Source organism: Camelus dromedarius, chromosome 6 (genome assembly GCF_036321535.1).
Source record: "Camelus dromedarius isolate mCamDro1 chromosome 6, mCamDro1.pat, whole genome shotgun sequence".
NCBI classification, from domain to species: Eukaryota; Metazoa; Chordata; class Mammalia; order Artiodactyla; family Camelidae; genus Camelus; species Camelus dromedarius.
The window spans coordinates 77,655,366-77,681,655 of NC_087441.1; the positions used below are offsets into that span (position 1 = coordinate 77,655,366).

Consider the following 26,290-nt stretch of genomic DNA (forward strand, 5'->3'; position numbering starts at 1 on the left):
TAATAGAGAAGCTGAATTCAAAATATTGTAGTTTTAGGTTATGTATCTCTTTTGAAGACAAATTTGATAACATGGGATTACATATTTTTCTAGTCTATGGAATTCTTTATCTGTAGTTAGCATAGCTGTGTGTGAGAAGACTTGTCCACTGCAGAACCAGCACTGGACCCCGCCTCAGGGTAACGGGGCTTATTTAGATGAGCCCTTTTACCTTAACACATCCCACTCAACCTGTGCAACTTGGAACTCAGTCTCCTTCTTAAACAATTAAAATGCAAATATTAGCTCAGACTATTGGTCTATAAAACTTTATAAAGAAGTGCATGTTCATGGACCTGTGTTTTAGCCCTGAACTTCTACAAACAAATCAAAATTTATACATTGTTTTACAGATCACAAGACCATTTCAAAATAAATTCTTGCTTTTTATTTTTTCATAGAAAATGGGCACTAACCCTGAAGTCTTAACAGAGTCAACTACTTATTAGGTATTTGAAGCCAGAAAGCACTGACATCTGTAATTAATAAACCATGAACAATATTACATCTCGTCAACCATCATTCAACATACAATTCACTAAATTATGGGATTCTCCTAGTACAAAAAGAATGTCAAGAAACACGTTCATTCGATGAACTAAAACCTGTATGCCTGAAACTGCTGGTACAGTTGGGTGAAGATCCATTTCCTGATTTGTGAATATGTTAACAATTACAGTCTTCAAATTAGGCAGCAGAAGAACAAACAGACAAAAACAGATTCTGAAGCAGATTTGATTAAAACTAAGTACTGCCTTTGCTGCTGCCCTTTTCCCAATCACAAATCAGGATTCATTCATTCCTTCATCAAATATTCAGTGCCTGTTCTCTGCTGGGCACCCCTCCTAATGTAGTATGTGTTGTCCTGCCAAATAACAAAGAACCTCACCCTCCTGGAGCTTATCCTGGTGGGAAAAAAACAAAGAAACAATAAACAGGGTAAATAATAATCATAAAATACAAGAAAGCAATACATTCTATGGAAAAATACAACATGAAACAAGATAGGAAATATGAGAAGCAGATGCAGGGAGTTAAGGTTGCAATTTTAAATTATAGTATCAGTAGGAAGTCACTGTGACTCATAAATATAGATTTTTTTCCTAAAAAATGTATTCTGTATGTGTGGAATTATGAGAAAGAATTGGAAAATATTTAACATTAAAAATATCTCATTTTAAAAGCATATTTAAACAGGGAGATGAGAGCGAGCTAGCAGTCCCACTAGTAATGACCAGGGAAGGCAAGGGCCATCTGACCAGCTATAGACAGACCTTCTTCTCTCAGTCCTTAATATACTCCCTTCAAAATCAGAGGTCTCTATAAATATGAGAACACTTTCAGATGACCAAAGGCTATTCTCTGGTCAAGGGGACACATAAAATAACATCTAAAACTCTTACGGTATAGAGCCTGGTAAAAGCATAAAGAGAACTGAACTAGTGATGAAAGTGTAGGGAAAATAACCAAAGGTCTCAGTCAGCCAACGTTTCTTCAGCTGCTTGAGCAGCACAGAATGAACTGCTCCCAACTCATGAATCACACTGGAAGAGGCAGGAGAGGCTAAGTTCAAAGAGGAAAGAAAGTGAGAACACACAATGAAGAAAAGATGCTTGCCACATAAGGTCAATTAGTAAAATAAAATCACAGTGCTTCATATTAGGAGCCATACCAGGCAAAAAAATAAGGAGGTTAATTTAAAAAGATTTTAAATGACTATTTTGAAGAAATCACTGCTTAAAAAATTACAGTACAAAGAGAACAGGATACAAATTATTGAAAAAATTACATTTCTTCAATGATTAAAGAGAAATAGGATAATGGATATTTCCCCATATATAAAACTCACTCTGTCCCTTTAATAGTTACACAGTAGATCTTTTTAAATTTTAATTTATAACATCTTCACTGCTTACTTGGTAAAATTTAGAGGTTCAAATATTTTATATGACATACAAAGTATAAATATCTCATGGGTAAGTGCATAAAAAATGACCAATTTTAGGATTAATTCCATCAGTATCTATTTATGAATTACCTATTAGTTACATATTAAGTATTATGCACCTGGTATTAGGGGTAACACAATAGAAATACACACTATATTCCCATAAGTAAATGTCATTGTTGTTGACATAAGATATCAATGACCTCAATGATCTTTGTTTACATATTTTTTCCAGTGTAATTGCAGTAATCCTAACTGCAAAGTCAGCACAATAAATCTGCTCTATTGGTGTTAAAATTATACCTCTTCAATTATATTTACACAACAGTAATGATGGTGAGCACAAATGAGAGCTTGAGTTATTCTATTTATTTGTATAATATTTTCTACAGCTGTATCAATTACTTTATCAATTAGTATACAGAATAGATAGAAATAAATATGGTTGAAGCTAAAAAGTGGGTAAGTCCATTAATGTTATGCTAGTAACCTTAAGAACTATGAGAAAAAACACCAAAGTCAATGGTTCACAAAAACAAAGAAAGAAAAGCAGTTTCGTCTTGATTTAAAGCATGGACACAGTTCATAGATCTGGGACCTGAACTCAATGTCACACACAATTATACACGTAATAAATATTTTGATACTGATGATGCTGGTTTATTATAGACTTTAAGGTAATCAGAGCATAAAACATATAGCAGTGTGGCAAGTTTATCATAATATAAACAGAACTCATATGTATATAGAGAAAACAGTGAAAGGGATAGTAAGCTGTGAAGATCTTTTTGGAAACTGATTTATAAATGACAATGGAAGTAGATCCAAATACACAAAGAAGGAAGGACAAGTACAAAGTTTAGCCAGAAGGAATTAATACTACATTTCATTACTAAGTGGGGGCTCAGGCCTTTTACTGGCAGGTTAGAGAGGAAGCATGGAAAAGCTGAGTGATTTTATTTAGCAAGAACTAAAATCAATTAAATGTAACCTGAAGTAGTCAGCCTTTCATTCTAACACTGCCAAGCAGTGCAGAGCTTTGTGGCCAGTGCGTGAGGGTGAGCCCTGACACTGCAGGAAAGCCCGCCTTGGAGCAAGAGACCAGGCCCAGGTTTAGGACCCATTCACACACTTTGCCTTTATTTTATAATCAAATTTCCAACTGTAACATTGCAAAATCATCTACTGTGATACCTAGATGTTTGTAAAAACCTCTGAAAACTCCAAAACTTGTAGGTAATAGTTTCAGTAAAAGCTCTCTCATACTCTCTGAAAAATTGAAAATAAAATTACCATATGGTTCAGCAATTCCACTTCTGGGTATATATTTTAAAAATTGAAAGCAGGGTCTTGGAGAGAGATTTGTATATCCACATTTGTACCAGCATTATTCATAATAGCCAAGAGGTGGAAGCAACCCAATGTCCATCAGTGGATGAGTGGATAAGCAAAATATGGTATATACATAAAGGAGTATTAGCCTTAAAAAGGAAGGCAATCCTTTCATGTGCTACAGCATGCAAGAGCCTTGAGGATATTACACTAAGTGCAATTTTAAAAAGTCACCAAAAAAGTTAAGTATTGTGATTCCACTTACATGAGGTACCCAAGAGTAGTCAACTTCATAGAGAAATAAAGCAGAAGTGTGATCATCAGGGGCTGGGGGGAAGAGGGAATGGGGAATTGTTGCTTGCTGGGTAAGGAGTTTCAGCTTTGCAGATGAAAAGACTTCTTGAGGTTGATTGCACAACAGTGTGAGTGTACTTAACACTACTGTGTCGTACACTTAAAAAATAGTTAAGACGGTAAATTTTCTGTCATGTCTATTTTTACCATAATAAAAATACCCTCTTCTATGACTGCTGGAATGTAATTTCAAAATATAATGAATGCTACCAACTACAAAAATGATTAAACTTTTATAGATAATGTAACTTAAAATTGTATACACTTGGAATAATTTTTAAATCATTATTTTTTGCTTTGGGGGAAAACATTAAAGAAAAGTATGACTAACAAAAACAATCTAGATTAGCATTTATTATTAAAAATAAATCAATTTTAATATAGGAAAATACAGTAAAGTCAAAGTAATAATGCTATTGTTAAAAGGAATTTTTAAAAGAAGGAAAAAAGTTGAATAGATGATCATTTTCAGATATACCAGTATAATATTTAATTTTTTATTATTTCTTTTTAATCTTTAACAAATATTGATACATATGTAACTACAGCTCAGAAATAGAGGAGAAAAAACAAATATGCACAATCATGTGAAAATCAAAGCCACGAGTCCGGGTTAGGTCTATTTTCATATGATTCTGGTTTTTCAATGTTGCCATTTGATTTTTTTTTCCTTCATGACACAATTATTTTTAAGTCACTCATAAATTTAATAAATATTTACTGAAAATCTATTGCCGGTTAATATATACTTGATAGTGTATGAACAGTGATGAATAAACAGACATGTCCCTGATTGACATTCAGTGATCAAACAATACAAACGTACAAATGACAATACTTATGAAGGGAATAAATTTAATGCCATGAGAGAATACAGATGCCTCACTTTGTGACCAAGACCTGGGTGCAGGAGTGCCAGGCCATGAAACTGGTTTCAATCACAGTGCTACCAATAATTATGCAAGCTTAGTCAAGTTTATTTGATCTAATCTTTCAGAGTAGAACGGTAACCTAAACTGTAATTCTGAAGAGATACTTCTTTTTTATTGTCATCAACCAATATATATTCTTAGCCAAATATCCAAAAATAGGACAGGGAAAGCATAAAAATTTTAACTAATTAAGATCTCCTTGTTCTGGATTCCTAGTTCATTCACAAAGACTAGTCTACTTAACTTTAACTAATATAAAACACTTAACGAAATTAAAGGATAACTTTTAATCAGGTAATTCAAAATGTACATTTGACCCTTCAACAATGTTGGAGTTAGGCGTGCCAAGCTGGTGCAGTTGAAAAACAAACAAATTAATAAATGACTTATCCAAGGGAAGGAGGCTGAAACGGTCTGGAGAGATTCACCACTTAAACCCTAGTTCTTTTGATTCTGTATATTGTGATCTCTAATCAAACAAAAACTCTTCCCCACACTTAAAGAAAATGAAAATAACAGTTACTATGCTTTTTAAAAAATCCACATAAAAGTGGATCTCTGTTGAACCTGTGTTGTTCAAAGGGTCAATGGTACCAAGATAAAAATTTGGGGGGAAGATGGCCAAGATGGCAGAGTAGGACTCATAGCTCACGCTCTCTCGTGAGTACATTAAAACTACATCTGAATAAGGAACCCTCACAGAATACATACTGAACTTTGGCAGAATATCTTACAATCAGAAATACAAAGATAATCCTCACAAAACCAGGTAGAAAAAAAGGAAATTGGGGTGGGACCTGTCCCCTGGGGGAGGGAGCAGCAAAGGAGGAGAAGCACCCTCCCCTGGGAAGCCCCTTGTCCCGTGGGGAAGTCCACTGGGACAGAAAGGGAGCTGGAGCCTTGGAGGAGACCACAGCAGCCCCTTGGAGACAGCTGAGAGCAACGTAGTGTCTGTGAGACCCTGAACCCAAGGCTGGAGCTGGCGGGGTCAGGCTGGGACTGGGGGCTGGAGCTGGGGCTTCCACCTGGAACCTGGAAGAGGACTGGACACAGGCCTCTGACTGGCCTTTGGTTTATTCTGCCCTCACCTAATAATGCAATGTTGGTGCTGAGCTCTTTCTCAATAAATATTTTTGATGAAGTCAAAAGCTCCTAAGAATATTTAAATCTCTATTTCTGATATAAACAATTTTCTGCATAATGATAAAAAATGAAAAATGGCTTTCCCCCAACAACAACAACAAAGGACAATCTACCTTTTAACCTCTTAGTTTAGAAGAGAAATAAAAGTTTTTTTATTTAATGGACCCTTCAAGTATCCTTTGTGAAACAAGCCTGGGCATTTGTTAAAAGAAACTGTTGTCAGGGCTTCAAACATTCTAATTCAACAAGCACAGATAATGTAAATTCACTTTAATCTTCTTGAAAATGTCTGCAGTAAGAGGAAAGAAGAAAAAAAACCCCTCCTCGCTCTTGATGTTACATTTTATAGGCAATCCGTTGCGTCTTCGCTGATTAAAAAGCTGCTTCTCTAGGTATTTGCTTCTTTAATGAGGATCCCCTTAAATGTACAGTCATTTATGGAGGATGTGCCCTGGGAAGGCTGCCCGAGGGACTTGACCTCAAAGGCCTGAAAGGTCGGCCTGACGTAGCAACCTTCTGTCACTGCTGTTTTCCATACACGTTCTTTCTTGGGCCTGTAGTCATCAGGCTAGTTAGAAGAATGAATCTGTCCTTCATTTTTATGTATCTCACCTCCACAGATAGCTGAGGAAAGCCAAAAGAAACAAGTAAATAAACCCAGACATGCATTTTCATTTTCTTCTAAGGTAACATTTTAGTTCCATGCCTGTAGATGAGTACCTACAGACCAGGTTAGAAACATCAAGGTTGGCTGGTTGTAAATATTTAGTTGGCAAAAAAAAAAACCCCCAAACAAACAAACAAACAAACAAACAAAACAGCCTAACCACTCAACTATAAACAATAGGTAATAGTCAGCAGAGGGGTAACCACTGTTAATTCACCTCTTTACAAAAACAAGCATTTTTTGGTTTACTTTTAAAAAACTTTTGGAGATTTTGTAAATTTCTTCTGTGTGAGTTTGTTCTGTGACTCCCTGAACTGCTTCTTTTGGTCTTTCAACCTCAGATGAAGTTGCTGCACAGAACTCCCTGGGCCTCTGGCCCTGAGCAGGCCTTGTGCTCAACATCCATGGCTCCATCCAAACCAGCCTCTTCACTGCCACCTAGTTAATCTCAAAAACAAATGCCTCTGTTCTCTTAAAAGTCTAAGGGAAGAAGAAATCTGTCTTTTAAATTATCTTAATTTAGATAAGATAGATTATCCGGGCAGAGGCAGGAGCAAGAAGGGTCTTCTCCACCCATGACCTGGCAAGAAGGGAGCTGTTTTTAAAGCCAGGAAGCACGATGCCAGTTTATTGTTTAAAAGACGTATAGAGTGAACCATCTAGGAAATTCTTCTTGAATGCCTATGCTCTCAGTTAGACAAAGAAAGCCCCAGAACCATGCAGTTTCTAGTAGTACAGGTACTTCAGTAGTACAGGCGTCAAACACACACCAGCTCAGTAAAGGGAAGTGGCTATTTCTTCATATTTTAATACTACCATGAAAACACAGCTGAAGTCTAAGAACTCTTGTACCATTTGTTGCCGTTTCTCACACATCCCTGATGAGTTTTCCCCCACACTTCCTGGAGGAGTACATTTATGTTACTACATTACTGGTACCAGAAAACAGGCTGTTCTTGGGATTTAAATTTACCAGGGATTTTTATGAAAATCATCCTGATAAACATTATAATACAGGTTTAGAAAACTTCATAATTAAAATAAGATCATTCTAATGAAACTGAGAGAAAGGACACTTCTGTTAAGAGATCTAAGGGGAAGTCACCTGTAAAACTCAGTGTGACCTGCCTTTGCAGGCAACTGCAAACCCCTGTCCCACCCAGTTACTGCTGCTGCGAAGCTCAGCCCACATTCTGCTGTCTGCAGAGGTAAGAGCTTCAGGCAATCTGTCCCCACAGAATCTACCTAAAAGAAATAAAAGAATAAAGAGAGCCTCCTAAATGTGAATCTATATTCTAACTGCTTTCCACTTAGCTACAAATTAAACATAAACCCTGATTTGGTTCCTATCTCTACCCCCAGTACTAGAGCCATGACCATTACCAAAACACATCACCCTGACATGACCAAAAGAGTTTATGAAATGTTTTCTTTGGAACATATATACATATATTACAAATGGCTTCAGCTAGGCTAAGAAGCAATGTTCAAGGCAGTATTTTCCTGGACCTGACTTATCAATTAGATGAGATCCTTATTTTTCCTTATTTTTAAGCATTTCTAGAGATCTCTTGGACTTACTAAGACCACTGTCACCTTTAATACAACAGTGTCCATTCAGCAGGTCTTAGATGTTAAGAAAAAAAGATCTGTACAGCACATAGACATAATTGAGCAAAGCTACTTCAAAAATAAAGGAAAAGATACAACCTCAAAAAAAAAATCAATAGAGTAGATGCTCAGACACTCACAGTGGCAGTTCTCACCTTTAAGTAAAACTGAGGGCAACAGTAAAGTGCCTCACGCAAGCTAATGGTGTGGTCTGTGGTTACATGTTGGCAGCAGACTTTTGTAAGCACCAAATCTGAGCTATAACTTATGACACAAACTAGTTTCTCAGTCACAAAAAACCTGCAACACCATGACATCTTCAGTAAGAGCCAACACCTTTGGTTTAGGAAGCCAGTGACCAAATGTGTTCCTAATAGCTCATGCTCTACTGTCTTAGCAAACAAAACACACACACACACACACACACAATTTATCTGGTTTTCTCATTAAAACTCTGATTTTTAAATTAAAAACACAGAGACATGTGATGAGTAGTCACTAAAAGCTTAATGCATGCGAAAGCTATTCTAAACCAGTATGTTCAGATAGAAGCACCATCTCATAATTTAAGCTACTTTAAATCAATCATCTATTTATCCATCTGTATTTTTGCTGTGGTTGGAAAAAGGTATAATACAAATGAAAATGTTAGTCTCATACATTTTAAACTCTGAGGTGACTCTTGAAAGAACTGTCTTCAGACAGGACAGACCATATGCACAGCCACAGAAGGGGTGAATCATCTCTTAGCAAGGAGAGGGGGTTTTCTCCAGCACCCATCTCTGACTTCAGTGTAGTCACACCAGCACAAGCTACTTTTGTATAGGGCCACTGTAGTAAAATTTAAAACGATCTGCAAAATGGAGCAAAAAAACACACAGATTAAAAATGACTGTAACTGCACATGGGTGATTTGATTCCTAGAGGCTAGGAACCTGGGACTACTGTGAAAATGGGATTCACAGCAAATTCTTATTATTTTCTTTCTGTATTATTATCTCTCTATAATTTCTTCTTAAAAAACACCTCAAAAATCCCATTTTGTCATTCACATGAATGTTTAACAAAATAGAAGCACAATGTCAATAAGCAAACTAAATTATTTTAGCAATGAAACCAAAGTTTCTGTAAAGTTAATTTATTTGCATAATTATGAAACAAACAGAAATCTTTATTCAAATGGCTTGTTTTGAATTTTCTTAAATATTAAACCATGAAAACTTCTGATTTTGCCATGACTTTCTACTTTTCAATAATTTATTTCAGACATGTTTAATCATACTAAAAATAACCACTATGTGCCATCTTTGAAGATCGTTATTGCATATGTTGAAATGTTTTAAATAGAGCTCTAGAATTCAAATTTGTCCCTGTAACTGTCATCAAAAACAGATGTCACTATGTTTTTCTAGATCCAAGAATATATATTTAAAGACCTTTCAAGTTAAAAGATCTTGTACATAAGCCTTTATTCTGTACTTTTGAAATAATGCTTTTTAAAATAATTCAAGAATGTTAGAAAAGGCAATTTTCTTACTGCTTTACAAAAAGACTCAACTTTTCAAGTAATTAACTTTTTTTCTTAATTACACCAAAAGTAGAGCCAAACTAAGAAATGCATGTATCTAATGAGGTAAAATTCATTCGGAAAACATTTTTGTATTCAAAAAATTATTCTAACTCTATTCTGCTTAAAATATCCAAGATGCTTAAGGTATATAGTGAACCTGTTCTTTACTCTAGAAACAGAAATGGACTTTGGCCAAAAGCAACAATTTATGATAATTTGAAATACTTCTAATATAAAACTACAGTTTGTAACACTATTTAAAGAATTCCTTTGTGACCATATAAAAATCTGAATTTTAGAGGATTCTTGAGGAATGAAAAAAAGCAAAAAAATACATACGTAATCAATCTTGAACCCATGTTTCCTAAAAATAACTACCATTTTGGTGTTAGAAAACATATACTTCTCCCATTTCTTGAGCACAGTATTTAACAGAAATGTAAGTAGTAACAGAAAGGCAAATCAATCCTTAATTAGCTTACTTTTTCCTGAAATGAAAATACAGCATAACAATATTTCTCATGGCATCTTATATCTCAGTACCACAATTATCATTGATGAAATTGTATACCAACATTGGTTTTAATTCCCAATAAAAATAAGAATTTGTCTAGCTATAATGAGATTCACTTGTACTTTATGATGGTGTTAGCCGTTCACCATTAAATTCAACATTTATCAGTTTCTTTAAACATGTACTTTCTTGATTACAAAAGGGTGAAGTCTATTAAAAATGTTGAGAATAGAGACATGCTTTTTTAAATGCAATACAGTAGGTATGGCATAATTTGGTTTGGTTTAATAAAACTTTTCATTTATCTGTCTGGATTATTTACATTTTTCTTTTTCCTTCATTTTTCTTTTCCTTCACCTGATTTTATCATTTCAAATATTCTAAGTGTTACAAAATTTCCAAAATATCAAAGGGCAAAAGACTCATCTTTCTTTTTTTTTTGTATTTTCCAATAATCCTCAGTACTTGATTATGAAAACACATGGCTTCTATTTTCCTGATGTTCTCAATATGTTTGCTCCTCCATCTCTGAGTACCAATGCAACATCAAGTTATTCTTCGGATGTAACTGGGAAATAATTTCTGGTTTCCCCCTTAACTTTGTACTTGGTTTAAGACTGCTACCAAATAAGGAATATGACCACTGTCTGGTATTAAGTTTCAGTCTGCATTTGTAGTCTCCCTATAGTGACCACTAGGGTTTCAACTCCGCATGATCATGTGGGAACTCATTTATTATAACAGAGATGGCAAAACTAGAACATAGACACAAACAGTAGACCTCAAGGCTCATTTGTGGCTTCCCTCTGAGATTTAAGGTTTTTTTAAAATAATAGTATGCAAAGAGATTCAACTTCCTTCTGAATGAGGGGAAAAAAAACAGCTAAACTGGAGGGAAGTGTATCATCAAAATTTATTCAAAATCGAAACAATGTGGTTGCATTGCTAACAAATAGTTAATACTTGAAGCTTGGAACACACCAAAACACACACACACACAGTTGGAAGAGGGGTGTAAATCTAAACAGCACAGTTTCCTATCTTGTTTTTAATCTTCTATTTTAAACTCCAAGCACTGCAAAAGACCAAAACTGGCTTACTTTAATATAAAACAGTCCTTTAGAAGTAGAAAATGTAATAAAGATAGGTTTCCTAAAGTCAAATCTTAGGGAGAAGAAAAATGTTGGCCTTTGACTAAGGTTACTAGCAGAATCCATACTTGAATTACAAATCAAAAGCACTTGGAAAATATCTGGTTTTCTATTATACTATTTTATGCTGCATCTTTTTTCAAAAAAAAAATGATGAAATAAAAACTACCTAGCACAATTTTATAAATGTTTTATGTCTTATGGTAAGTGTCAATTTACCATTTATCAACTGAAAATTAATCATAGTTCCCTCGGAACATGGGATTGAGGGAGTTACAAAGAATTCTAAGATTTCCTCTGCTCTGTTAGGAGTCTTGGTTGCTGTTCTGCAAAGTTAAATTGATACAATTGCTGTGGATTCTGCTTATTAAAGACTTTGTTTTACAATCCTGCGGAGTGAAGAATCTTGAAGAAAGGCAGATCAACAGTCAAGGGACCAGATGTCTGGAAGCCTCCAGAGAAAGATGTAGTCAGTGAACTTTGTTAGCATAATTAAGTCATCACTGACTACCTAAACTAATTCCATGAACACCATCAAAAGACCAATTAGAATAATATTTATACATTATAGTGCTGAGAATGGGGAAGATACAAATCTTGTCAATTAGGCTGATATTATTAAATAGCTCTTTAGAAAAAGACATTAGAATCAAAAGCAGTAAAATAAAATAGATTTCTGGGCTCCAGCCAGACATAGTTTGGACAAGTCTAATAAACTCTCTAGGGAGTCAACAGTTTTCTTCTCAGAAGTCAGAGTACAGGCGAGATCAGGGATCAGTAAACTCTACCCCATGGGTGAAATCCAGCCTGCAGCCAGTTTTTGTAAAGAACGTTTTGTTAGACACATTCCTTTACATACTGTCTGTGACTGCTTTTGTGATACAACAGGAGAATTGAGTATCTGAACAAACTGTATAGGTGGCAAAGCCAAAATATTTCCTGTATGCCCTCTCCAGAAAGATTTACAACTCCTGGAATAATTGATAATGAAGGTTTTGTTCAGCACTGAATTGTATCATACTAAAGGGAAAATCTACATCTTTTTCTACAACTAGAAGCTGTTTGTGACTGGGAGTCAGAAAGCCTGGGTTCAAGTTCTAGCTTCTCAGTTTGCTAGTTTACTTAAACTTTCTGAGTTTGAGTGAATTTTCTTGCTATAAAATGGAGATGATTATTTCAGGCTGATCTGGGCAGGGTTAAATCAGAAAAATGTAATTGGATAATGTGTAGAAAAACACTAAGGTAACCTAAATACATTGTTAAGATTCTCATATATTATTATCCTGAACAGTTATAAAATGAATAAAAATATTAATCCAATTTACTTAATCCAACTATGCTGGGAAACATAAAAACATTAATTTTAAAGTTTCAAAGAAAAATCAACATATTAAAGTAAGGTATTCTTAATTTAAAATGTAAAGAAGGATGGACACGCAAATTTGGGCCTCAAGTTGAGCCATTGCTTTATAATAGACTAGTTGTATGACTCAGGTAGATCTTAATTCCATCAGAGATTCATTATTTGACAGGTGAAAACCGGAAGCTGGATTAGGTTATGAAAATAATTTTTCAGCTTAAACTTATATATTAATATCTGGATTTTGAAATTTTGATTTGTCATTGCCAACTATTTATAGGAACATTTTTTCTACCTGCCTTTCTTTAATCCCCACTCTGCCCCCATCTCTAACCAGTTGCCAGTTTCCACATGTACTCTGCAGTGCCCCCGAGATGCCGTCTTTCTCACTGGCCGTGTCCTCCGTGCTTCTTTGAAGAATGCAGCAGATTCACAAGCTGTGCTTAGGTTTTCAGTCGTGCCCTTCTCCAATTCATCCTCCACTCTATGATCATTTTAATCCCACTAAAGTTGGGGTCCCATTATGATGTCGGTGGCTTTAAGTCCAACTCAGTATCAATTTCTGAGCCTGTGCATCGGGTTCTAGGTTGGGACTCCCTTTGCTGCCTCACTTTCACTGTGTCGGAGTCTTCATCGCACTCATCCCGACGCCTGCTGTCGTGTCCTGACAAAGGCTCCAGTCTCAGGATTCCTCTCTTCAGGGTCCACATCATTCTACCCGAGATTCCACTTTCCCCTTCTCTGTTTTTGGAAACTCTTCACATCTCTCAAGGTCTGAATTAAATGCTACCCTGTCTTCAGTCATGCTTGGATCACCCAGTAAGATCTGAGCCCTCTTATCTCTGCAAGTCCATGACAAGATATATCTTGTTTTCTTCAGTTAATTTTCAGTTTGCCTACTATATTACTAGGCCTTGCCCTTGCTATATGTTTTTAAGATTCTTGATGGCAAAGATTTCTTTCACACACCAGAAAGATGCATATATTTTAAAGAAATAAAAGATTTTTCTACAAAGTAACTGTTAAAGTTAAGCAGGGCCTTTGGCAATATAAATATTCTGTTGTGAATTGACCCCATATGTGTAAATCATCAGATTCTGTGAAAAGAAAGTTTTCACAGCACGAAAGTGGTCAAATGATAGCTTTTCACTGGGGCTATGTAGGAAAAAAAAGAGCTAACTCTATTCACAACATAAGCAATATGCCCTTGTTAAAAGGCAGTCAGTTCTAAGGAGTGGAAAAATCGATATTGTGTGCTTTCATAAGCTCAACACGACTACATTCTCAGAGGCACATTCTAGACTGTTCCCAGCATGTGCTGTGCAGCATCCAAGACAGTCTGAGACTGGACAGGACTCTGTCTTTATCTTTTGAGGCTCAGTCATAAGAAGACATGTCTGTACATTGACAGTCTTATTTTTTTAACTGTAGTTAGAACATACAATTTAACATTTTAACCATCTTAAGCACACAGTTCTATAGCATTAAATAAATTTACACTGTTGTGCAACAACACTTCTACTTAAAAAATATTTTTCCTGGATAACATAGTATATGTTTATTGTAGAAAATAAAAGGAAGAAGAAATAAAAACCTATTTGTAAATCCACCAGGGAGAAATAACCATTGTGTTGGTATATGTCTTTTCATAATTTTGCCTCTAACATATGTAATTTAAAAATTAGATCTTTTCATGCCTGTGATTTTTAACCTGTTTATTAAATTGACCAATAGTTTGAAAACAGTCCTCTAGTTACAGGAAATAATCTTTAAAAAAAAAAAAGTTTGTAACAAAGGAACCATGATATGTTTTGATAATAACTCATGTGATTATCTTCAGAGAGATAAATTTAGCAACAATCCTATTTTATACCATATTTTATTCCTTCTTGATAAACATAATTTGATAAGGAAATTATCAAATAAACATTTTACTTTTACACTGGCCATTATGTATGTTTTTGTAAAATAGAATATTTTAATCCTTAAAAAAATCAACATTTTCTTTTGGCTCTCAAAATTTATTTTATTTTCAATTTTTCATTATTGTAAATAACTATCTTTGCACATACCCACATAACCGCTGTAGGATAAGTTTCTAGGATAAAGTGCAGGCATGTTTTGCAAAATGTGACACAGATCAACAAAGTTCTTCAGAAAAGATATTTCAGTGTTTACTTCCAGAAGCTGTGCACCCTCACAATCATTTGGTATTATCATTCTATTCCTTCTTTGCTAATTTGATAGGTGAACTACAACACACTGTTGTTGGTTCAAATAGCATTGCTTTGATAAAGAATGAGAGTAAACAAGTTCATATATTGATTAAATATCTATTTGCACTGATACTTCAATAAATATTCTGCTTCCTTAGTCATTTTTATATGTCAATCTTTATTAATTTACAGCAGCTATTTATACATGATTAACACCAAAGTTTTCTCATTCATTTGTGCTATATTACTCATGTTGACTTTTTACATGTGTATTTGCATTTTATGAGATTTTATGTAATTCTGAAAAATTATTTTAACATTTTATTCTCAGCTTATGTACCCAAGACACAAATCACTTATATTTTCTTTAGAAAAAATATGCAGTATGAAGTAGAAGCTTTTTCAAAAATATTTTAAATGATTTCATTACTATTTGTTGAAAAATTATTTTCACAATTTATTTGAAAAATCACGTCTGTAGATGATTTCTTATATGATTAAAGTCTTCCATTCCCTTGGGCATAATTCTCTCCTTTTTAGATTGTTCTACTAATCGAGAAGTCTATTTTGACATTATCATAGAATTTGAATTAGTGAAACTTCATAATGTTTTTCTACTATCTTACCAAGCAATTCACTCTCTTTTATTAATTACTTTCAAACTTGCCTTGGTTATTTCCAATCCTTTTATTTTAGAAATAAACTCTAGAAATATTTGGTCTGGGTACAGAAGAAAAATCTATTGGAAATTTATTTGGAATTAATTAAAACTGTACATTAATTTTGGAAAAATTGACAATTTATTACAAGTCCTACAATACAGTCAATTGATCTGTTTTAGTTCCAAAGTCTTCAGTTCTCTAAAATCTACTACATTTAAATATATTTGTTTTTATTTGATCACCTCTAGTTCTGTTTTCTAATTGCTTCTTTTAAATTTTTGAGGAGGAAATAACATATTCTTCATAACTAAACAAATGTGATCATTAGCTCTGCCAAATGAAATCTGTGTGATGTTAGGCAAATTACTCAATTCTTTCTTAAATTCAATTTTCTTCATCTGTAAAATGTAGGTAATTGTAATATTAAACTCAGCTGGGGGTGAATAGATTAGAGAAATTTAGTACAGCATCTGGTATAGTGTAAAAAACTCAATAAAGATTAGTTTCTTCTATTTATTGTCTAAATCTAGTCCTAATTCATCAGGTTATCTAGTCCTAATTCATCTTCTAGACTTAATTCATCAAATTATCATTAAACATACATACTGAATTCCAGCATTAACAGCATTTATAGACAATTTTAAGGTTTTTTTTATTGTGATATTATTATTTTTCAAATTAACAGATTTTATAACACTGAACTACTCTCAAATTACCAAATCAAAACACTTGCAAATTTATAAATTACAGAACATGATTTGATTTGATTATATATACATAACATCTGTGTGTTTATATTTGTATGAGAAGCATTTCATATTTTTTTCACATGAGTTGTATGCAGTATGCCTATCAGAATTTTACCAGTTTTATAAAGTAAACAAAGGGGCTACACATTGTTTTAAAATGCACTTGAGAGGGGGGTATAGCTCAGTGGTAGAATGTGGGCTTGGCATACACAACATCCTGGGTTCAATTCCTGGTACCGCCACTGAAGTAAATAAATAAATAAATTAAATAAATAAATAAATAAATAAATAAATAAACAAACAAATAAATAAATAAACCTAATTACCTCTCCCTCAAAAAGAAGTAAAATAAAATAAATAAAACCTAAAATTCACTTGAAATACATTTTTATTATGTGGGAAGTATCTGAATTTTTACAGTTTGAAAAAGATTCCTTGAGAAATCACCTGCAAGCAGCATGACTTCAAATAACTTTTTGTCAACTTACTTCATACTGTTATTAACTTATGAAACTTCTCATGCTTATTAAGTCAGTTTTGGTAGCTTGAATTTCCAGGATTCTGCATTAAGAAATACTTCAAAAAGAACTATTTCTGCAGGTTTTGATGTTTTACAAGTTGAATATATAGCCAATGAAACCATATTATCATGAATTCAGGTAAAAAAAAACTTTAAATGAAGTACAACATATACAAATATTAAATCACTATGTTGTACACCTGAAACTAATACAATATTGTAAATCAACTATACTTTAATAAAAAAAAAATCCACATTTCAAACAGGAAAAATACCACCAAAACAAGCTAAGTGAAAAAACTAATCTAAAATATAGACTATAGTCAGGACAAAATGAGCTTTGATGGAAGTCTGAGATACAAGAAGGAATACTAAATAAAAACATTTGGTATATCTTCAACAAATGTTGTTGGGAAAAATATCTCTACATGCAAGAGAATGAAGCCGTACACAAAAATTAACTTGACAATAGATTAAAGACCTAAGCTTAAGACTTAAAACTCTAAAATGCCTAGAAGAAAACATAGGGGAGAAGCTTCATTGGATATGGCAATGATTTCTTGGATACTCCCTGAAAAGCAAAATTAAAAAAAGTGAAAAATCACTAGATCATTAGTACTACATCAAAGTAAAGAACTTTTGTGAAACAAAGGAAACAATCAGTGCTGTCAAAAGGTAACTACAGAGGAGATAATATCTGCCAATTTTATGTCTCATAGGGCGTTAATAGCCAGAATATATAAAGAACTCCCATAACACAAAAAGAAAAAAATAAAATAATCCAATTAAAAATAAGCAAAAAACTTGAATAAACATTTCTCCAAAGATGGCGTACAAATAGCCAACAATCATATTTTTTAAATGATCAATATCACTAATCATTAGAGAAATGCAGATTAAAGCCACAAGGAGGTATCACTTCACACCCACTACAATGGTGACTATAAAAGATGTGGAGAAACTGGACCCCATGTGCATTGCTGGAAAGATTCTAGAATTGTGCAGCCACTACAGAAAACAGTATGAATGTTCCTCAAAAACTAAAAATAGAACTGCCAAATGATCCAACAATCCCCAAGAATTTATGCACGCTACACCACGGATAAGCCTTTAGGCCATTATACACAGAAGATAAGCCACTTACAAAAAGACAAACACTGTGTGACCCCACTTATATAAGGTTTCTAAAGTAGCCAATTCATAAAAAGCAGAAAGAAAATGGTGCTTACCAGGAACCAAGGAAGGGGAAAATGGAGAGTTGTTTAATGAATGGAGTTTCAGTTTTGCAAGATGAAAAAGTTCTAGAGATCTGTTTCACAAAGTGTGCATGTATTTAACATGACTGAATTGTGTATTTAACAATGGTTAAGATAGCAATTTTGTATGTTTTTATCACAATAAAAATGTTACATAAATATCTGCATAGTTAAGTGCAAAAAACAATAATAGCATTTCATTTGTCTCAGAGAGAAAACAAGCTTGAAAACAAAACAAAACAATATCATATAAGATGAAGGCATTTGAATCAGCATCTTTTTTTAGAATCTTTTTATGGTTTGGTAGGAGTGTAAAGATGTTAATTATATATGGCTTCATGCAGAGAGTAAGCTAGTAGAAAGAGGTACCAAAAAATAGAATACACACTTAAAATTTTCAAACCAGTAGAGGGAAAAAAAATGAAATGAGGGAAAAGAAAACATAATTCAATACATTAGAAGGCAAAGCACAGAACAAAAGAAACCAAGCGGGACATATAGAATGTAAATAAGATGCAGTAATACATCAGTAATCAGATGTAACTCCAAGAAGCAATTTAGTTAAAGACAAAACTAGCCATCATGAATTCAATAAAAAATAAAAGCCAAGTATTTGGTATCTAAAAAGGACACACATGAGACACAAAATCTCAAATGGTTAAATGTTTAAAGAAGATAAAGATATACAGGCAGAAATATTGATCAAAAAAAGTATAATCTATTAATATCAGAAAAAAGTTTTAACCTAAACCATGACTAGAGATAGAGATACACTATAGAATGATAATAGTCTAATTTATTGGGAAAATGTAATATTATAAACAAATATGTATACAATATATAATAATACAGTGTAAAACTATTTTAAAACTATGAAGAGCAATTAATCTACCAAACAGTGGCAAATAATATTTTAATGTTAATAACATATCTTTCTACTATTTGATAGATGAAGCAGTCAAAAACAGCACTATAGAGAATATATAAACAGCACAATTAAAAAGACTAATGCATATATAGAAAACTTTGCACCCAGCCATTGCACAAGACACATTTAAAAGCAAGGATTTTTTTTAATGAATACTGGTCAATTCTAAGGTCATACTGCCAGCCTCAAGTTATTTCAAAGACTGACATCATACAGACTATAGTCTCTGTCCAAAAAAGTGACTAAAGGAGAAATTAATAAAAAAGAAAGATTGGGAAAACAACATATTTTTTGCAAATAAAAATTATGTCACTGAAAAATATGTAGGCTTAGAAGAAATAATAAAAGATGAAGAAGATAATTAGAATTTAAAAATAACAAAAACACCATGTGTCAAGCTGGTGAAATTCAGATAGAGTAGTCCTTAGAAGAAGACTTACAGCCTTAAGTGTTTGTATTGGAAAAGAAAAGATACTTGAAATTAATGAGTTAAGCTTGCAAAAGAAGAAGTAAAAAAGACCTATTAAATCTACAGATTTAAGGCAATCTGTATCAAAATATCCATGATATTTTTCACAGAACCAGGAAAAAAAGTCCTAAAATTACATAGAACCAGAAAAGACCTCAAATTGCCAAAGAAATCTGAGAAAAAAAGAAGAAAGCTGAAGATATCACACTTCCAGACTTTAGACTATACCACAAAGCTACAATAATGCGAAGTGGTATTGGCACAGAAACAGACGTGTAGAACAACGGAACAGAATGGAGGGCCCGGAAATAAACACACCACTTACGTTTTGGACGATTAATCTAAAACAAAGGAGGTAAGAATATACAATGGAGAAAAGATAGCCTTTTCAATAAATGGTGCTGAGAAAACTAGACAGCTACATGGAAAAGGATGCAATTACAACAGTTCCTCACACCATGTACAAAAATAAACTCAAAATATATTAAAGACATAAATGAAAGACCTGAAACTATAAAACTCCTCAAAGAGAACATAGGCAGAGCACTCTTTGACATAAATAGTAGCAATCTTTTTTTAGATCTGTCTCCTAAGGCAAAAGAAATAAAAGCAAAAATAAACAAAAGGGACCTAATTAAACTTAAAAGACTTTGCACAGGAAAGGAAACCACTGACAAAACAAAAAGACAAGCTACTGAATTGGAGAATATGTTTGCACGTGACATGGATGACAAGGAGTTAATATCTAAAATGTGTAAACAGCTCTTACAACTCAATACTAAAAACATTCAATTGAAAAATGGGCAGAAGACTTTTAACATTTTTCCAAAAAAAGACATACAGATGGCTAACAGGCGCATGAAAAGATGCTCAACATCACTAATTATTAGAGAAATACAAATCAAAAACATGAGATATCACCTCACACCTGTCAGAATGGCTATCACCAAAAAGTCTACAAATAGCAAACGTTGGCGAGAATGTGGAGAAAAGGGAACCCTTGTACACTGTTGGTGGGAATGCAAATTGGTGCAGCCACTATGGAAGACAGTATGGAAGTTCCTTAAAACACTAAAAACAGGACTAACATGTGATCCAATAACTTCATTCTTGGGTATATATCTGGGAAGAAATGAAAAAAAAAAACTAATTTGAAAGGACACATACACCCCAATGTTCATAGCAGCATTACTTGCAATAGCCAAGATACGGAAGCAACCCAAGTTCCAATCAACAGATGAGTGGATAAAGATGTGATACACACACACGGGTATTACTCAGACATAAAAAAAGAATGAAATTCCATCATTTGCAGCAACATGGATGGACCTAGAAAATATTATGTTTATTGAAACAAAATCAGACAGAGAAAGACAAATACTGTATAAAATCACTTACGTTTGGAATCTAAAAAAAAATACAAATGTATACACAAAACAGAAGGAGATTCACAGATAAAGAAAACAAACTTGTGGTTACCAAAGGAGAAAGAGAAGGGAGAAGGGGCAAAATATGATATGGGATTAAGAAATACAAACTCCTATGTAGAAAAGAAATAAGTAAAAAGATAAGATTGTACAGCACTGAGAATTACACTTATTATCTTGCAATAGTTTTTAATGGAGTATAATCTGTAAAAATACTGAATCCCTATGCTGTATACCTGAAACTAATATAAAATTGTAAATCAAGTATATGTCAATGAACTAAAAAAGAGAAGATATTAAAGAAAGAAAATAAGGAAAATATAAGAATGAAAAATCAGTTAATATTGTTGATTGGCCACTTACAATAATACAATTTATTTGCCCCTAATTGTACACAGTTAAGAAATATGATAGAAAGTTAAGGGATTTGTTTATTTCTTCACTTTTGCAACACTTTAGAAAATACCATTTTATTAGTAATCCTACGTACAAGAAAAGTGTTGAACTTTGAATGCTAATGGCACGGGTACTGCAATTAGGTAACAGAAACTTTTTCATATATTATCTTGCTCTTACAAGCTGATTTAACTTGATTAATCATGTTCCAAAGCTTTCTATATTCTATAAGGCTTTATTTTCCAAAATTATGTATAGTTTTAAACTTTCTCTGAAGCTTTATCATCCTTTATATCTTTCTCTTCAGTACTTTTTTTTTTTTTTTAATGATTCTCATGTTATATTTTCAGGGGTTTGTTCAAAGAATCTAAATGGAAATTGATCAGCACCTATAACTATTACAATGTAGACTCATAATTCTTAAACTAAAAATAACTATATAAAGAATTACATATGCATTAATGTATTATAAGCCAGTTGTAAATTTTTATGTGTAAAATCTATTGATGCTACACAGTAGTTTCATTTAGTTTTCATTGTAACTATTGCAACATCCTGGATAGCTCCATACCCACAGTAATAACAACAACACTCAATTATCGAGAGATCAAACCTTCTTTAGCTGCATTTGCATTCCCACCAAAACTCAAAGTGTATTTGAGTCATTCCAGATGAATTTGCCAAAGGTAAAAAATCATTTAACAATTAGTTAAAAACCAAAGATTAACATCAAGACAATCTCAGTCAGGGGAGACTTTTAAGGTTAGCATTCAAGACAGAATCCAGAAATTGATAAATTTGTTTCTTAGTAATTTTAAATTCTATAACCAATCAAACAATACAATAGAGGGAATTTTATGTCTTCCTTTTTAATCCCTATGTGTATAATCTCATTTTCTTGCCTTAAGGTGCTATTATTTCCACCAAAACATTATTAAAAAAAAAGGAAGGAGAGTGGCAATTATACTTGGTTTTTTACCTATGTCAAATAAATAATTTAAGAATTTCCCCAATAATGGTATTTGTACTAATTTTTGATTCTTTTTATATGATTAAGAAAGTATTCTTCTATTCCTAGTTTGCTCAGGATTTGTTGTTGTTAAATCATTAATAGATTGTTTTCTTGATTTAGTTGAGATACATCTAATGGTGCATATATATATACACATACATACATATACACACAAACACATAAATAATATATAATACATATATACACATTTCGATGCATTTATATCTGTACTTGAAATATACATCATACATTTTATGTATTATTTACATATTTATAGACAGATGCATATATATACCTGCATTTGGTTTGGTAATTTGGGAAGGATTTTACACATATATTCAGTGGTTAGACTGGGTTAAAATTTTCCTTTCTTATACTGTCCTTGTCATCAGGATGACTATCAAAGTTTTGCTACGTATATAAATAAGCGAGTGTATCCTTTTTAAAAATTTTCCTGTAAGATTTTATGTAAGATTGTACTTATTTCTTATTTGATTGTTGGATAGAACTCACTGATTAAGCCATCTGAGCCTGAATATTCATTGTTGAAAAAACTGACTAATAATTCAACCAAATAGTAACTTGATTTCTTTAGTGCTTACAGAAGCATTCAGGCTTTTTATTTGTTCTTGAGTAAGAACTTAGTAATATTTTGTAGTAATTTGCCATTTCGTTTATATTTTTAAAGCATCTATGGTTATAATAATCTTTTTATTCTAAATATTAGGTAATTGTGCTTTTCTTTTTTCTTTCGTAATCTCTTTTCATCCATTTCTTTTTTTATCTAAGTTGTTTCAAAGTACCAACTTTCTTCATATTTTGTGCCATGTTTCATGTTTTTAATTTTTATTTATTACTTCTTCCTTTATGTACTTTTCTATTTATTTTATTGCTCTTTTTCTAGCCTCTTTATGAGGATGTTTACTTGTTTAGTTTAGGGTATTTCTTATTTCCTAATCTGAGCAGTTAAGCTTATGAATTTCCTTCTAAATACTGCTTTACGTGTATCTTCCAGGCTTGGTATTCTCAGTATTTTTGTTAGAACTGAAAATAACTTCTAATTTTCATTATAACTTCTTCTTGACTAAATTGGATATCTGATGTATATTTTTAAATGTTAAAATATGCGAGATTTTTCTAGTTACCTTTCTGACACTGATTTCTAACTTAATTTCATTGTGTCTGAAAACATAATTTGTATTATTTCAACCCTTTAGGCTATTTAACATTTCTTTTAAAATTACAAAAAATTCTTGGAGTTTGAGTAATTTCCATTTATTTAAGTTTTCTGAGTTACTTAGTCTGTTATTTGATGAACCAAAGAAGAATTTTTTTAAGTAAGTTATATTTGAAAAAATGATGAACCTTTGCTTATACAAAACTAAAGAGAACTCTTGATGGGATAAACTACCTTCTCCCCTGGGGTCACAGATACTCTCCAGATGCAGTGTGTATAAGAAGAGTAGCCACTGGGAAATCCTGCAGAGGAAAGGTTGCCATTGGATTCTTCTAGAGTTTCTCCACATGCTGAAAGAAAAAAATACACATTTTTTATTTTTTGAAAAAATGAAAAAGATTATTCTTTAATTTTTATGAAAGACATTGGCATCATAAATAAAACCTTGAGTTTTATTAGACAGATAAGGTGTTAAAATATATATTTGTATTTTATAAAAGACTTTCCTTTCTAAGTAATTTCTATGTCTTACCAGAATTTCAGTATACTTAATGGGATCACCAGAGCTAACTATAAAGAAGATTATGAGATAAATAACCTGGCATTCATAAGGTTCTTTGTCATTCATTCCCAAGAAGTCAGTAGCCTAATTATAAATCACCCACAATCAATTCAGGCCAGTGGATACCTAGTTGATATGCCTCTGAGGCCACATGATATATTCCATTAACACTTTGATGTAGAATGAGGCTAATTTTAATAATGAATACTGTATCAAAGTTGAAAAAGAAGAAATCTTAAATAATAACTAATAACTACTTATATTGGTACCAAAATGTCATATACAATGAAAATTTTTCTAAAGATAAGCTAGAAAAAAATTGAAAGATAAAAACATCATGGGAGACTAAAAGTTTCCAACAAGATATAGACATTTATTTACTCTGTTTTTTGTTGATCATGAGGAGAAATTGCTGGAAAAGCAATTATGTTTTTTCCTCTTACTAAGTCTGTCTAATTTCTTGGAAATAATTACCAGTCATCTGAAATAACAAATAATCAGCTGCTCAGCCTCAAGATCTGTGTGATTGGTTATCTGTAGGGCCATGTCTACAAAGTCCAAAGCAGAGGGTAATTAGCTCATTGGTTCAGCCAAGGCTTGTAGTCAAAAGCATTCTACTGTGGATTTTCCTGTTGCTTCTGCAAGACATGGTATGAGACACATAAATCTAGGCTGTTTTAGTGTCCTTAATTCAAGAATAATTCCTCTGCTGCAGCCAGCTGTCTTTATAACCTTGATCAACAGCTCCTTCTCTCTGAAGGAGACTGAAATAAAACTCACATGGCACCATATTACAGAGCCATAGCTACCAGCAAGTGAACTCTTGTCTCATCAAATCAATAAGGTATAAATGGTTCTGTGTATCTTGAGTTAAATGAAGAAACAAAGATACAAAGGTGACTATGAAAACATAAATATAAAAAGTCTGACAAGATATGAATATTTACTTAGAATAAAAGATATTATGTTTTCACAACAAATAAATTTAAAGTAAGCAATGTTATTCTGATGAATAGGCAGACAAAAGCAACTTTAGAATGAAAGAAAAATGCTCAAGGTAAAAAATATATAATCAGCAGTTTCCATGAATTTATCAAGTTTCATAAGGGAACTTGATAAATGTGACCTTACAAGAACCCTTAGAAAAATGAAAGTGCAAACAATGTGCTTCTAACTAGGATCAATTTAGACGCTAAATAGTCATTTGGGAGTTGAGTGTGTTTCAATTAAAAAAAGCTGCAATTCACAGCAGTTTAAAAATAAATTCTGAAATGACTGAAACTCCACTAAGTCACACAGAATTCTGGTACTGGAATCCAGCAACTCCACATAAAAACGCTATGAACAGATAACTGCACCCCACGTTCACTGCAGCATTATTGAGCCAAGATATGAAAACAACCTAAGTGTCCAACAGTGGATGAACGGATAACAAATGTGATTCACACACACACACACACACACACACACACACACACACACACACACACACACACACACACACACACACACACACACACACAGGAATATTATTCAGCCATAATAATTCAGCCACTTTCCCAAACATGCATATGAGCTGAAGCAGAGAAAGACGCAGGATTCAGTGATTTACTAATCTGGGGTGGGGGGGCACCCCAACCAGGACAACGGCCCGGTACCCGCCTCAGGGCCCAAACGGGAAGCGCGGCCTGGACCTCACCTACGCACCCCTCCCTGTGCGCCTCCCCAATTGCACAGCCCAGGCCTCACCCGCCGACTCCCCGACCTGCGCGCCCCCACCAGCGCCCCCTTACCTGCTCGGCGTTGGCAGCAGAGGCGACGGCAGGCGGCGGCGGCCCAGACCCCAGGCCGCGTTCCTCCTCCGGGAGCCGGCCCAGAAGCACCCGGCTCCCGCCCGGCTTCCACGCGCTCTGGGCGCGCCCCTCCCCCTCCCCCTCCTCCTCCCGCCCGCAGAGCTGACACACGGGTGGGGCTCCTGCAGTAGGGACTCTGCGACTGGGGCCAGGCGCTGGGGCGGTGGGGCCGGCCAACCTCGTGGACCAGGCCGGCCGGGTCCCCAACCCCAACGTCCCCACCCTGCCACCCACAGGGTCCTGGCAGTTAACTAGAACCACCGCAGGCCCTGGGCCAGGCCACACCCCCAGCCCCACACCCCCTGCTCGCCGTCCCCCACCCAGTCACTGCCTCCCAACCCCCTACCAGGCCTGGTCCCCGATTGATCGCACCCCCAAGACAAGGCTCCTTCTCCTCACACATAAGTCCCCGCCCCCACACTGCGCCCCACTAGGTCCTAAG

General features: G+C 33.9%; 1 long non-coding RNA gene across 1 annotated transcript; it reads right to left on the reverse strand.

Moving 5' to 3' along the window:
• Positions 1–4,098: 4,098 nt before the first annotated feature.
• Positions 4,099–25,892, reverse strand: LOC116154500 (uncharacterized). Its single transcript, XR_010381336.1, has 4 exons — positions 25,789–25,892; positions 23,668–23,783; positions 8,687–8,879; positions 4,099–6,372 (listed from the first exon to the last, which is right to left on the reverse strand). It is a non-coding gene; the product is annotated as an uncharacterized LOC116154500 (long non-coding RNA).
• Between the last annotated feature and the right edge of the window lie 398 nt (positions 25,893–26,290).